The sequence below is a fragment of the Chamaea fasciata genome, unplaced genomic scaffold, assembly GCF_029207755.1.
Source record: "Chamaea fasciata isolate MVZ Bird 193981 ecotype frontalis unplaced genomic scaffold, bChaFas1.0.hap1 SCAF_8, whole genome shotgun sequence".
NCBI classification, from domain to species: Eukaryota; Metazoa; Chordata; class Aves; order Passeriformes; family Sylviidae; genus Chamaea; species Chamaea fasciata.
The window spans coordinates 10,499,224-10,515,533 of NW_027094093.1; the positions used below are offsets into that span (position 1 = coordinate 10,499,224).

A 16,310-nucleotide genomic window follows, 5' to 3' on the forward strand; every position below is an offset into this window, starting at 1 on the left:
CAACACAGTCTCCTAAAAGAGGGTATAAATTATCCTTGTAGTTGAGATTTACCCTTGAAGGTCGGTATCCATACCCAAGCAATTTCTCTTCAATCCTGCCCTTCAGGCTCTTTACCAGAAGATAGGAAAGGTGCTCAGTATCGGGCATGTTTCAGCTCTGAAGGTACCTACATGCAGTTTCATCTGCACATAAAATACAGTACGGAAACAGCTTGCCATCAACACACAGATAGCTTCTGTCAGCAAACATGTTAATTACCAAAATTTGTGTTCCAAGACTTTCCATGTTAGTTCCTTAACAAAACTAAGCACATTAGCTGTTTTCTCATTACATCATTTTGAATATGAGAATGAATGCAAGTTCCAACAACAGTTTCAGGCACTAGAGAAGGGCATATTATAAACAGTCACCTAATAGCCGAAAAATTTCACAAACAAAAGAATCCTTTTTACATAAGAAAGTGCTCTGAATGGAATATCTGCTAAACACTTCATGCATGCACATGGAAGTCAGTGGAGCACTTGGATCCCCTCTTAGCTTGTAGGATTTTATAAGTAAAAATCTAGTAAGTTCTTGGGACTTGTAGCCTCCTCTTTGATTCTTTCAGTCCTGAGTGTTCTTCACTATCCTCACTGGTACATAAGCAGAAGAGTTATATACTTGTATTTCTAAATGCAGGCAAGTATTTTTCCCTTTATTATGATCCACCAAACTGGAGTAAGATTTAATAAATAAACTACTCTTGATTCCAACTGAACTGTAATATTGTAAGTCAGAATATCAGAAACTGGTGTAAATGAAAACAGGTCAAAAGTTGAGTGTCTGGTGACAAGCAATCTATTGGCTTCTATAATTTTAACCAATATAAATTAGTTTTTGAGGATCACTATCATAATTCCAAGAAAGCTATAGGAAGTAAACTACTTTGGCTTCTGCAGCTGAAGTAGCAAAAGGAGTAAGAGCAACAGGAAGTAAACCTGAGGGAAGAAATCTCATTTTCAAACCTCAGAACCTGGTTCTATGTCCCAAAGTAGACTGAGGACACAGTACTGTCCCCCACTTGTGAATTCTCTCCTTCCAACTTCCAGAAGTCTGGGGGTTAAACAATGATAAAAATCTATGGATGTTGGGAACATCATTGTTCTGGGGGGTTATGCAGGAGGAGGATCACTGCCCTGTGGTACTGGGTTCAGTCTCAGCTCAGTGTGATCAACAATGCTGTGCTTGGTGCCCAGGCAGAGCCTCCCTGGCAAGGAGAGATTCCTGCACACACAGGCACCAACACGTCACATCACCACAGGCCTAATCACTGCCTCTGCACTGGGGGGAGAAAAAACTGTGAGAATAAAACTTGAGGCCAAAAACTGCCTAGAGCCTAAACATTGGCAATGATTTCGCTTTTCTATTTAGGATAGAAAGGAAGGTAGGAAGTCCTATTATGTGCAGGGAAGGAACAAAGTCCTTGAGGCTCATTGGTGAAGTCTAAGAATTGAAAAGGACTAATTTAGTAGAAGGGTAGTAAGTGGAATGATGGCATCTCTTCAAATGAATTCGTAAATTAAAAGGTATTTTACATTTTTAAGGGAACATTTTTGTCAGTTACAAAGAAATTTAAAAAACCGAAAACCTCTGAGTAAGACATTGTAATTGGACTCACAGGTTATCACTGAATGCTTGCGTGAAGAAAATAACAGCTACAAAGGTTTTGAGCTTAAACTGAAAACTGTAGCAAGTCAGTCTCCTTGGCAACTCTTCTAAGGACACATTGACTGATCTCTGGCCACATGAAAGAAGAACCTATATTTAGTGCTTTCAATAAATTGAAGCTTTGGATATTCCAAGAAGGTGCAGAGAATACGTAGATTCTTTTAAAAATGCCAGGTATTTCCTCTTGCACAGGTCCTGTGCTCCATACAGTGAATGCTGGATGAGATGCACACTGTATATGGAAGTCAGACTACAAGAGCCTTTCTGACCTTAAAATGGAGACACAACTTAACTGCATTTTAAGGGGACTCAGGAGCGCAGGCATCTGGACAAAACAAGCTTAGTGAGAGTATTCCTTTGCATTATAGTTGTGTATTTAATAAGACTTCACATACTTACTTTTACTCTAAATTAGTATCTGTATCAAAGTACCAAGTTGCTTCCCATCTGCTTCCTGTTCCTTTTTGCATCATATTTCTCTTCCTTCATATTCTTTTCTCCTATTGCTTGTCCTTTTCCACTGTAGTATCTCCAGTGACATTCTTTCAGTACTTACTTAACTGTGATACTTGATATCACAGTTCATTTTGTTTCCTGGGTTTTTTTCACCATCACCATAAAATAGATATTGGCAATATAGCATTTTGCTGCTCTGCCTGCACTACTAAACTTATTTTATAGCTGAGAGATTGGCACAGGTAATAAATAATTTGCTGGTTTACTTGTGCACCTTTAAAGTGAGTGTCACTAAAACCAGAAAAGAGAACTCCTGCCTTACTGGACAAAGCCTTAATCTGAATATTTTTCTTCTCTTTTACAAAACTGAAAGAACTTTATTACAATTGTAAATATAGCATACTCTTGCAGGAGCAAACGTACCAGTTCCTCAGTGACAGATCTGAAGAAAGGTTTTGGGAGGCCTTTCTCTCATTCTCCATCGCCGGGCAGAGCTGCCAGATTCTCTGTCAGGGTTCAAGTTAGTCAGTGAGCACACGGGCACCACTGCCCCTGAATGGAAGTTATTTTTACAAAACTACACTCCTAAATCCACTCCCACTTTTTTCATACAACAGTTGAGTTTCATTTCTGTGGTTTTCTTGTCTGCATTAACTTATCATGCCCCAAATTAGACATCGACCTGGCTTCCAATGCACTCTGTACAGAGGATGCAGAAGACATCTCACAGAACTCACTGATCACGCTGTGATTTATTAAGAAATGATGAAGAAAGTGATTGGCATTAGTTTCAAAGCTGTGAATTGAGCCCTTTGAGAATGGATGTAATTGGATTGCATGATATTATAAGCTAGCAGACTTAAAGAAGAATTCTTTGACTTTCGGTTGTATTACGAAATATGCTGAAGATATTTATTTTAAAAAAAAATCAAGCAGCCATTCCTGTGTTTGTGAAGGCGAAAAGAGCAAGTTAACCCCTTTACAAAGCTGAACTGTGACACCCCTAGCCAGCTTCATCATCTATTTTGTGAATTAAACAATTGTTTGTATATGTTACATTCTCACTACAAGTTTAAAATCATATTTATTCATTGTACAGCAATTCAAAATGGAACCACCGACTGAAAATCATAATCAATCATAATTTGAGTTCATACTGAGGCCGTAATCAAAACTATTTAGAGACAGTTGGTACTAAACTAACTTTTCTCTATCGAGAATTTATCAGTGGGAAAAGGATTTTTATCTGAATTATTTATACCACCACATTTTACCAGTTAATCAAATAATAATTAATTTTTTAATCTGAAACTTTTATTGCTGAGAACGGAAGTGTGTGGGTATTAAACAGGGTCTGGTTTTGTAGCAGTCATAGATTTTACAGTGCACAAGGAATCATCATTAAATTAAGCTTTCACTTCATTTTTTTATGCCTCTATGACATCAAAAAAAGAAAGTAACTTTATTTTGTAAATGAGAATTTATTCCTCTTAAAGCAAATGGTTGAGGCTACACCTTGTTCATTACCACAATTACTGACCTAGCCAGAATTAAATGAATTCTGCATTTAAACTAATATTCTGTAAATAGCAATGAATAAGGACACCTAAACAGCAATTTAAATGCATCCATTTTGCTGGAATGAGTATTATAAAAGAGAGAGTTACTTCATATTAGAAATAATTTCCTGCCCAACTCAGCATCTTTGTATTATCTCCTTTGCTTATTTATTTTTCATATCATTATCACTGTGGCTTTGCCAGATCTTTTTTTAAAAGATAACATCAGTTTCTCTCAGCGAAGAACCTTATTTGACATAATTGCTTCTCATATTAGAACTTTTTGGAAATTAATATCAATTTGGCACATTTCTGAGGTGATGCTGAGGACTTTCTAGACATCCAGAATTAAAAATACACTTCCAGAAGAGGTACTGGTAAGCAGTTCCACCACCAAATGAAGGTTCCTAATTCAGCTGGTGACGCTGACCAACACTAAGCCTTCAAGTCCTTCCAGGACACGTCTGAATTCAGGGGAGATGGTGAGGTTCTGTTAAACTGGAGGCTGGGAATGCTGAGGGTTTCTGGAATAAAAGATGGGGAAGAAGATTCAGCAAGCATTTAGAAGCCCTGAGAAACAACACCTACTGAATAAAAACGTTATTATGTTACAGTATTGATATTATGGGACACCAATGGGGATGTGCACTGATTCATTCTCACCTTCCCTGAACTCACATTGTGGCTGTATAATCGTGGCCAAATGCATCCTGTAGGCAAGTCTGAGTATCCGCTGCTGAAACCTACCTATTACAACACAGTTTGAGGGGCATGCTGCTCATTATATATCCCTTATATTCTGTTTTACAACATCCACCGGCCAGAATCAGGAAATCAAAACATCCCTTCCTGCATTTGCCGCAGGGCAGCTGCAGTTCAGGCTGCTGCCGTAGAAATGTGTAGTTAAAGGTCCTGAAAAACAGCTGCTCTGCATTAGTATCAAGGCAGGCTCCTGTTTGGGCACTGTAATCAATGACAATGCATCCTGGGTACTTCTGAAAATAGCCATGGATGTGTGGGAGTACAGAGACATTAAAACCACCCTTCTTGAACTGCTCTGTAAATCAGCTAAGATAAATTCAATCAAAATCTAACCTAGAGATGCTTTCTGGGAAGACTTTGCCTATGAATGCATTTCATGTTTAGGTCTGCTGAATCCACTACAGAAATTGCATAACTTTACTTTGGGACCTTATCAAATGGTCCAAATTTCCTCATAGCTCAGTTGTTGATTCTATGAAGTTATTCATATACTTTAGACGTCTTGAAGAGAAGCCCAAAGGTAAAAGCTAATGTTCTTAGGCTTTCTATAAACATTGACAGAGAGTGGGGACAGCTCTGGGACATGGTTCAGTCATGACTCTCAAAATTTTATTTAGAGATGGCAGAGTCCAATATGTTCAAAAGACAGAGGCCTTATATTATCCCTGAACTTTCAGAGATGCCCCAGGTACTATAATGGCACTCCAAATACAGCAGCATAGACCTAGAGCCTTTTATAACTGGCTTCTCTTGCTTTTGCACAGGTGGAATCTTGACCTGGCCCCTTCAATCCTCACATCTTCCTGAAATTCCACTGGAGCTGGTGATCTGAAGAGTCCTGAAACATTGCAACATCTTCAGAGTGGTTTGCAGCAGGAGCCCCCAGGAGAACAGTCGCACTGCAAAGAACCTGGTAGGGAATTTCCACAGGCCATAAATGATCCTCACTCCTTCAACAAACAAAAAATTAAGGTCCAACCCACTCAGCCACAGAACAGGTCTGCTGTTCATAATTCAGGGAGCAGGAAAATGCTTCACTGACAACATTTTATGACCTTTGAAAAGACAAATGTCTATGGTCCCAGACCTTCTAGTTGCTTTACACGATAGATTCCTTGATAGATTGCTCTGGAAATTTGGTGCTTGGAAAGCCAGGGCTCTTGTTTTGGAGAATCCTTTGGGGTATGACAGTGACAATGCTTTTGTAAGCCTGTCTCATTTTATCCAGCATTAAGGGTCTAATATATTTCATGGCACAGTGTGGCATAATTGTTTGTGCCTTTTTTTCCTCTGACTCTTTCAAAATGAAGAATGTTACTTCCATACATCCTCACAGACTGTGCACTGTTAATGACCATCCAGGCCACAGCTGCATATTTATTTCCATGCGTGGTTTCATGCTGTCTCTCTGAAGTCTTTGCTTTTTAAAGTCATTCAGTCTTCTCTTGAAAACGTGGATAAGAGACCAGGTGATTTGTTCCCCAAAACAATCACATTCTGCAAGAAGTCTCTGGGCTGGTTTTTCATACACAACTCGTACCTCTAAGGACAGAAGTACTTTTAAATCCAAGTGTTAAAGCAAGTCAAAGACAGGAAGGTGAATCAACCATGCACTCACATTAGGATGAGATAACTCAATGCTTTCATACTGCAGGATAGCTATTTCATTATCTTTTGCTTGCAAAGGGAAGCAGCAGTTCTGATTAAACACTATTTTATCTGTGCTCTTTGTAAGCATAACTCAGTGAAGATGACGGTATGATAGGGCTGAGTTTTGAAGGTTTGCGCTTAAAAGCCATATATCTTTAAGGCTTGTACCTTACGTGGATTCTCTCCTAATTAAGAACACCTGTAGAGGCCTGACCAGACCCTGTGGTTTGCAGCAAAACTGCCGAAGGGCTCTGAAAAGGCAGAAACTTTGTGTTGTCTTTTAACCTAAATTATAACAGGGTTCAAGCCTGTGCCAAGCAGAGTAAAACTATATAATTTATGAGCTATGAGGGCAGCTCTGGGCCCCTCTGAGGTGATTTTTATCAGTGCAGTAGCATAAACAGTCCTCCTTTACTTGAACATTGGGAACAGGGAGCAGTGGAAGGCCTGCCGTATAAAGGGGATCCAGCCTGTGCCAGGACCTCTGTAGCCCACGGACACCAGGTAAGTGTGTTTGCACTGCTCTGCTTTTGGAGCAACAGCTGGGGAAAAGGTGTGCAGAGTGCTGAGACTGAGCATGGGCTGTGCTGCACTTCAAGGCCAATGATTTGCTTTTTGCTCTTAAAATTTTAAGCTTGTTACAGAGGATCTACCTTGATTCATTGTCTGCCTTTGTCTTGGAAGGCTCAGTTGTGCCAAACCTCACCAGTGGTGTAATAGAACTACCCACAGTATTACAAACTGCGCTTGGCTGTAATGATGGGTTTGGGCCCTTGCTCTCTCTGGATTTTGAAGTCGGATTCCTATGAACAAGCAGGTGTTACTTAAGGACTGGTCTTTGAATCAAGTGTAAAACTATTAGATATAAGCAGAGCATGCAAAGATTTTTAATTTTTTTGCTATGTATTAATAATGTAATTATAGATAAACCACAACAGTTAGTTTGTAACTCAAAATTACAGTATAGAACAGAACTCAGTCTATTCATTTTTTCTGTCAGGATTTGAGGGGCTTTAGGAGACTTAGATAATATTGCTGCAGCTTCATGTTCTTTTCAGCAAATAGTATGCACAAAGTGGGAATAGCCTAAAAATATCAGCTAACTGGAAACAGAACTAAGGCAATGTCCAGCTGACCCACCTCCAGAAACAACAGACAGTCTCCAGGGACTTCTGGCTTTTGTTTCTGTCTCAGAAGGTTTGGGTTTTGTGGTGTGGAGGTTGGGAGGGACGAAGAGGGGGCAGGTTTTTTGTTTGGTTTACGCTGACATTTTGAGTCCAATCTTTACAGGAAAAGGGACACCTTGAAAATCTTAGTGCTATGTTTCCTTATTGCATATCTCTAGCAATAATGAAGCCTTTGTTGGTATTGGTTCCTGATGATTAAAACAGCTACCATAATTGGTGTCTTAATTAAAAAAAAAAAAAAAGGCAAAACAACAAACCCCTTTGAAGCTGCTCTAATTTTTATTTTCTCTGTAATGTTACATGCAGCCTGCTGCAGAGGGAGAGCTGGGGAGGTAAGTTTCAGGCTCAGCTTGCCAGCCGCAGTAGAAGGGGACCTGTAATTTCCAAGTTTTTTCTTGATGAAAAGCTAGAACTCTGCCCTCGTTAAGCACTGTCACCTGGCACAGCTCTCCTGTGCTGCCCATAAGTCTGGGATAAGAAGCACTTCTTGCTAAAATATTAAGAGGGAGGCTCTTTGAAATGTTTTATCATGTTATATAAGAATTGAATCTGGCTAGGTTGTCCTTGGACTTGAAACAACCAGGGTCACAGTTCCAGCCTGAACATGAGCTTGGTGCTCTCATCTTGAAGTTGTTCTAAATTTTAAGCCATTATGGTCCATGACTAACTCTGTAGTTTAGATTGGCACAGTCTCAAAGGAAGGTATTTCCCTGCATCTGGGAAAAAAAGTGGACGCAGCCAATGGCCTTTCAAAGCACACTGCAAGAAAACTGTACAACAGCTTGAGGCATCATGTGTAGGTTGTTTAATTTCTTCAGCATAATTATCCTTTTAATAGGTGAGTACTAGTATCATAATCCTTCTTTCAGCGTTCCACTAGAAGACTAAATGCTTGGCTAGTTCAGGTCAATGACTTCTATGGGATCTGTACTGTTCTTTTTTGCAAATTTAATGTAATGGGTTTGTTCTGCAAACAGAAGACCAAGGTCAGATTTCTCTTGTAGGACTGAGCATTAAAAAAGTTAGTTATTTCTGTTTAAAAACTATAGATGAACTATTTTATGTGATGCTGATAGCATTGCTCATAGTGTGATTGAATAATACCATAACTTTATACAAACAACTTCTTCAAAATATACATTATAGACAGAGCCCAGCAGTTTGTGTATGAGGGTTTTGTATAGGTTGCTTTGTATAGGTCTTCATTAACCAGGCAAATCTGCTGGTCAGTTCCAAGGGTAGGTGTGGCTCTGGAATATTTCATACTTATCCAGTTGCTAATGTCTGCCTAGACACTGCCTGTTTCAGGATTACTGGGTTTTTATTCACATCATTTTTGCCTGACAGCTGCAGTGGTCCTAGTGTTGAGAAACACATGGATCTCTCTAAATAACCTCTTCAGAGCTTATTTTCTGTACTATTTGCATTTAAATCTTGGTGGTATTCAGTGAATTGATTTGGAGCCCCTCATAACTAGAGATCACTATTTATCGATCTTTACCAAGATGTTCCAAGGAATTTACACTTCAACAAAGCCTCTTTAAAAGGCTCTTTGTGCCTAAAGTCAGATTGCTGTGTGTAGTAGTTCTTGTCAGGGGACTGGACAGTGGAAATCAGCCAAAATCTTTCACTTCCTACAGGAGCCTCTGTTGGGTGTCCTCTGTCTTGACTTGGTGCTGGGGGCACTGTGTGTATCTTGTTGCTGTGACTGTTCTCCAGATCAAACAGAATTAGCAGCTCATCAAACTGAGCAAACAAGCTCAGAAAGCCTACAGGAGACCTCCCACCAGGATACGTGCTGTAGAGAACATCCATTCTGTAATGTGAATGGGCTGCACTCAAATGAGAAGGTCATGTCTGTCTCAGGTAACTGCAGCGTGTTGCTGAGTACAGAGATAAGCCTGCTCTGGACAAAGCAGCACACCATGAGGCAGCTGCTGAAAGGCTGCTGGGAGCAGACATCAGGCATGTATCTTCACACAAGCAAGATCCCTGCAAGCAAAAGCAGTGCCATGACCTAAAAGGCCAAGAAGTTGTGCTGAAAATAGATGCATGTGTGAATCATTAGTCTGAATCAGCCTACACTCTGAGGCAGGAGAGTTGGGTGCTTTGCACTCCTTGTCTGTAAGGCCTTCAGGGGAGGGGAAGTTTTCCTGTGATGGTGGAAGATCACTCAGTAATAACCACACAGGAAGCTGAACGGACAGTTTGAACACTTTTAATTGTTGTCCAACCACACTCCAGTCGGTTCTAGTGACACAGCAGGTGGGAACAGTACAGCGGGGAGTTTGGGGAGGTCCATTATGTAATGTCTGCTTCACTAGAAGAGAAGCACAGCAAAAATTGTAATCCTTATCTTCACTATCATCACCACCACCAGCTGCAGTCTAGAGAGCACTTAGAAAAAGATATTTGCTCATCCCATCACTTCTGGTGTACTTGGCAGCATTAGGTTTGTGGTTGAATTCAAACTTAAATGTCTTTTGCAACCTAAATGATTCTAGAAGATGATCTAGATACTTCTATAAAGATTTTAAAGCTATGCAGCTGGCCACAATCACAGCAGGTAAGAGTCTGGAAGATCAGGAAATGGCAGCATTGTTACCAGAAAAGGCTTAGTGCATCTTCTATTGGATCTTTGTACCCTGTTTAATCCTTTTTAAAAAAAAAAGAGATTAAATACAGCAGTGGTTTTTATCTAAGAGAATTTCTTGGATGGCAGAAGGGAAAGCACCATTAGGAAGGTGCATGAAATCAGGACAGGCTGCTAGAACAGAGCGATGTCTGCTGTTGATGCTGCTGCACACTGAGCCTCTGTAAGGCAAAGGAAAATCTGTGAGATAGCAGTGGATGACTGGGATTACATACGTTCCTAGCCTCAAAAGCCGAGGAAAGAAGGCAGGAAATATTTGGGGTTATGGAAGGAGGCAAACCTATTTTGTACAGGAATGGTATGTTTGAAGAACAAGCCAAAAATGGGTGTTATCAGGTGTGAAATACACAGCACCAGGAGGCATAGCTTCGTATATCTTTGCACAGCTTTGGGTTTTCTTCAAAAGAAAACAATAGATAGCTGTCTCCTGGGTAACAGGAGAGGGGAAAATGGTGCCACAAGGACTAAAAATAATCAAATCTAAAGTGTGAATTCTGGCCGTGCCCATTAAATTCTCAATAAGCCAGAAATAAAGTATGGCTTAGGTGACAATCTTGTTTAGGAGACAGGGTTTGCTTATGCTCTTAGAACTGACTGCAAATGCAGCTGGGTAATTGCACTGAAAGGCCTAGGAAAATTGAGAGAAAATAATTGTATTCTCTGTAAGACATCTGTCATACTCAAGACAAACATTTAAATTTTGAAAAAATTCTACAGATTCCTTCCCTCCTTTAACTGGGAATTTCTTGTATAAAGCTCCTACAACCCTTTCTCTTTATCAAGATAGAAGTTTAGCCCTGCAAACTTTCTTCACTCACTTTCCCTTTCAGCTAACCATAAAATTACACGAGTGTGATGCAGCTACTGTGTTTTATGGGATCAGAGCCACACCGTACTGGTAACTTTAATCTCTCAAACTCTTTGAAAGTGCCTTTGGAACACTCTGGTCTGTGTTCCTTGGATGTTTCCATTGATGAACATTGCTTATTCACACTCAGCTTCAGCACAGTTCAGGTGGAGCTGCTGTAGTTTTTATTCATCAACAGAAATGTCAGTGTGCTTCACTAAATGTTAGTATGGTTTATGATTTCTTTTTAATCTGTGCTAATTTGGGGGCTACTTGGCATTAATGCATAGCTTGAAAGACAGCATTAGTGACTCAAATATTGTTGCCAGGTTTCTGTGGTTTACTTTTACCCATACCAAGCATTAAGCAATTAATCTCAAGGTGTTGTGTGTGGCAAAACAAAACAATCTCTCAGATGTGGCTTACATTTGTTTGAGAAAAACTTTCACTGGAAATGAGGAATTTGAAAGAAAGAACAGACTATTTATAAACAATAAGTATATGACAAAATGTTTCTGTAAGAAGTGGCTAAACTTAGCATTTGCAAGAATTTACCTGTGTTCTGGGTATTCTCAAGCACAGGTAAACCATTTGATAAGTGAAACGAAAGATCTCACACAAGTTGCCTACAGTCCTTACATGTGTGTTTTTATAACATCCTTCTGAGAACTACTTCTTTTTTTAAAATCCATTAAGATATTTTTCTCCATCGAAGAACGTTTGATAGACATCAAGTGAAAAGTTGTCTTTGAAACTGGTGCCAGGTATCATACAGATGAGTTAAATTGCCTCCAGCGAATGCTGAGCAAACTGGGGCTGTACAGCCTATGGCCATCCACACTGAAAGTGACTGTCCCGTTAGTGGGTACAGAAAGCCACAGAGCACCCGCAGTGCTGGGAACATTTGATGAGCCACAGCAGTGTGCAGAGCTAAAGCACTGGAGTGCTGGAGTTTTTTTCATGCTGCAATATGGAAAAAACTCACTGGAAAACAACAGAGAAAGAAAACAAGTTTGTTTTGGGGAGTTTTTTGTGGGTTTGTTTTTTTTTTTTAGCTCTGCGCCATCTAAATAAGTTGTGTATTTATAATTATGTAAGCCAGAATAAACCAGCTACAGAAAAATGTCCAAAATTTTGGATTACATAGGACAGTAACTATTTGCATACCTGGGCCAGGTACCATACCTTAGGCTTCCTCCCCTTCTTTGCTGAAATCCCCAAGCTTTGCCTGAGATTATGCTGACAGACAAAGTGTGAGTTCTGCAAACCTTCCTGAACCAAATCACATTGGCCTCAAGTGACTCTTTCTTATAGGTCAAGATGACCAAGTGCCCTGTCAAAATGCAGACAGATTGGCCAATGACCAGTGCAAAAAGCCAAGGCTGAGCAGCCCTACAGCCCTACAGTTTTCCTCTCTGCTTGATGCCATTCCTTGCTGAAAACCAGGATGAACTCTGTGTGACAACATATAAAACAACAGACCACCAAATTACTTGAAGCAAACAAAGATTTTAATGATACAGGTTGCCTTAAAAATATAACTGTGCCTTCAATGCAAGTACAGCTCTCACATATCCTCTTTCCGTCTGTCTAGGGACATACTCCAAACTCATAAGGGATTGAAGTGTTCTTCTTTTGGGGGATTGGGTTTTTCTTCTGAGAAATTTGTGGGAATCAAGACAGAAAATGTTTGAACAATATCCTTGTTATTACTGGAACATTTCTTAATTGTGATAGGTCAGAGAAACCTTAGCAGAGTGTTATCAGAAGCGTAAACTGAATCCAGCTAAAAAAGCTTTTGCAGAGAAGGTAGCAAATGTTTTTGGATTTCCTGTCATGAGGCATGCAAAGATTTCAAATCTTTGTAGGGGAAATCAAAGACACTGGGAGGAAAGAACCACGAGCCAAATACTTTTGGTGTTTAGAACAGGTGTGCAGAAGGTACATAATTTGCTACAGCCTTTTCAAGCTTCACTAGAATGCCAAGACAAGACCTAAACCAACTAATTTTTTAGTATTACATTGCCTCATTTTTCACAGCTTTGGAGATGTTGGATACTTTTAACCAATTTGGCAGGAAAGCTTTTAAATTTAGTGAAGTTCCCCGAAGTTTTATGAGAGCCGTCGTATGAGCAGGAAAGAGAGTTCCTATAGTGAGTGCTAGAGAAGTTGCCCATGGGTATGTTTGGTGTTGCCCAGGCTGATCCTGATGAGCTTTGAGAAAAGCTGCAGGGGCTTCTCCTAACAAGCACAGTGTGCCACAAGAAACACGGGAAAGTAGAGTAGGAGTAGCTAAAGATGTCAGTCTGAGGGCAAGAATATGGCTTCTCTCCTTGTTCTGTGTTGTTAATGAAGTAATTTTTAAACCAACTTCTTGCAACAGCTCACTAAAGGGCTGTTCTCCTCTCCTAACTGTTCTACTATTATTTAACAAAGTGGAAATCTCACTTTTCTTCCTCTGTATGAAGCAATGGACCTGGCTTTCTTAGAGTCTGTCTGCACCACAGTTTTCTTCTTTAATACATGTCACACAAAGCTCATCTCCGTGGTTCCCCAAAACCTCTTGCCTACCTTCGCGTTATCTATTATCATAATCTCATTTATTTGAAATGATTGGTCTCTGTAGTTAAATCTTATCTGTCCTACACTTGTGGCCCCATTTCCTCTTCTGGCGAGCCCCTGGAGTGCTTTATGCCTTTCCATGGAACTGTTTACAAGCTGCTTTTGAGGGCACAGCTGTCACTATAAGACTAAAACTGAATCCAAAATCAACTAAATATAGCAGTTCCACAGGGAACCACCTTTACTGATAAGGCCAATAAATTACAGGAAAAAACAGAGATCTAGAACATAATCCCATACAGCCAAGACCTGAACAATGGCTAAAACAAAACAAGATTCAATACAGCCAGGGAAAAACCCAACAATGTGGCAAACAAAGCAGTGCAGTTCAGGCAGCCTTGCCTTTCCTCCTACCTAGGTGAGATGCAGTCTGGGCTTTTCCCAGCTGCCCAAAAGGCAGGATTACTGCACACTGGGGATCACAAGGAAGTCAGGACTAGAGTGAGTAACATGCCACGCCAAATTCCACTAGCTGTGCCAATAATGAGCATACAACTGAGGAATCCCACAACTCCTCTCCTTAATTCTTGATTTAGAACTAGGATCCTGTGATGAAGTAAATTCTACTGTTTCCCCCTGATCAATGGGATTTCTACAGCTGCCATTTTCAAACAGTATGGAAATGATAGCCCTGCAATGACTTTGGTGAGTTGTGGAAGGCCAAAGATCAGAAAAGGGACCGGAATAGAGGTGCCAGGTAAAGCACAACAAGCTACAAAATGCCATGAAGCCCACAATTCAAATATTGACTTGGGACAGGATAGATTGAATTACTGCGTTTAACTTTAAAATTAGGCACTCGTTTACATATTGTTGATATTAGGGTGACATTTAGAAGACAAAAATCTGTACAACCCATTGTGCTGCTCTCTCTTTGTTAACCTGCAGAGCGAGAAGGATGCTGGGGTTGAAAGGCAGATATCATTTTGCATTCATCTTGATGACTGTAGATGTCACACATATATTTTTAAGTCACGAACATCAGGGAAAAAAAAAAAGAGCAGGGGAGCTTGCAGACTCATTTTCTACACAGTTTTGCACGGGATCTAGCTAGTACAAGAGTTGTTCCCAAAATTATAAGTCAAGTGCCTTGACTTTTATTTCACTTGACTCCTCTTCAATATACTTTCTGACCTTCTGTTTTAAAACCAAAAATCTTTTTCCTCGTCTTCATGAATGTCATAAAATGTTATAGAATTGTTAAGGTTTGAAAGAACCTTTAAGATCGTCCAGTCCAACTATCATAGAAAAATAATATTCGAGAAAAATAATATTCAAGAATTTAGGAAAAATGGACAGGCCGCTCCCACATTCAGTGCCTGCCCTGATCCCAAATTAGCTCCACCAGGAATGTCCATCTTTTCCACTTTCTAGTTTGAAGAGCTGTCCATAGAGCCAATAAGTGCTAGGAACTCTAAGGAAGCTGGGCATGCTCAGCAAGTGTAAACCTATACCACAGACATTATATGGTGGGACAGGAGGGTCAAAATGGCGTTTATGAGCTTCCATCAAAAGCTTTTAACTTGGCCAAACTTGGATGGGTTTTTTTTTCTCTTGAAACAGCACGGGATCCCTCCTTGACATGTGCTCTCTCATTCTCTCATTTTTTTTTTGTACATACAGTCTGCACTGTGAGACATAGAAAATTGTTACTATAATTCTTAGTAAAAAGCTAGAATTGGCAGAGCTTTACAAATATACTCATACACACTCTTAAAAAAAGAAATCCAAACTCAGCCATTCACTGGGCATGGAATATTTAAGCCCAAATTATAAACAATTATGTGCCATGTGAGAAAGGAATGATGAGCATGCATATTAATTAATTTTAATGTTAGAACCTTTGACATTAACCATTTCAGATTATGCCTTATCTGTCGTGTTCACTTACCTGTTACGGGACTGGTTAAGTGAGAAAGACAAATGGGGTTTTATTCTTGGAGAGTTTACATCATATTTTAAAATCAGTTTATATCAGTTTACATCTGAATTGCAGGATGCTTTTGAAGAGTATTTAGTATATACTGCAAAACACTGTCTCTGTTTCTCTGTAGCTTTGTATCAAACATTTTTCATTTTGTGAAATAGTAATAATGCTTTCTTTCCTTCATTTTGGTTTATCATCATTAATAAAATGTATGTAGGTCAAACTAAATTTTCCGTGACAATTGCATAACCTTACAGAGTTGCTACTGGCTAAAAGTAAGTAATTATCTTCCCAGATTTTTTTTTCTTTCTTTTTTTTTTTTTAATTAATGAAGACCTAGGAAAAAGCAAAGTTTTCAGCATATTCTTGGCTGGACTTTTAGCGATGAAAAGATAAAAGTAGCAAAAAAATCTTGCATTAGTAAAGGAAGCTATTAATCTACCAGGCCACAGAATTTATCAAATGAGTGAGCTGAATATAAAGGTGAAAGAAAGATAGAGTACCAGATACTCAGAAATGTGATATTGCTATTGATTGGTGCTGCTGGAAATGGCTGCACCAAATGGTGCAAAGGTAGTGGAGATGGTGAATAATTAGACATTAGTAAGGTATAATTTCTTCGTGTTTTAGAAGTGATAGCACAGAGGCAAAGGGCAGGAATCAGCTGGAAGTACTGCACTGGGTATATATTTCTGTGCAGGTTAATCAATAATTGTTTTTCCTAATAAAGTCTCCAGAGGTAATCCTGCTGATCTGCACAACACTCTGTGCATAATAACAGTGAGTCTCCAGAGGGCTAACGCACCTTGTGCTGATTTCAGGCCTCCAGGTTTTTGTGTTGCTCAGAGAACATGGCCTCTTATATGGCCTGGCCAATCAAGAGATTACAGAAACTCTCCCCATTACTGTTTAGGAAGTGAATTCTCTGCAGAAATGAAA

The 16,310-nt window shown here is 39.6% G+C and overlaps 1 protein-coding gene across 1 annotated transcript in view; it reads left to right on the plus strand.

Annotated features, from left to right (window-relative positions):
* Positions 1 to 5,292: 5,292 nt before the first annotated feature.
* The window catches only part of SLC39A10 (solute carrier family 39 member 10), a 76,088-nt gene continuing 65,070 nt past the window's right edge, over positions 5,293 to 16,310 (plus strand). The window contains exon 1 of the mRNA XM_066189609.1: positions 5,293 to 5,398. The gene's annotated coding sequence lies outside the window, so the exon portion shown is untranslated. The remainder of the gene's footprint in view (positions 5,399 to 16,310) is intronic.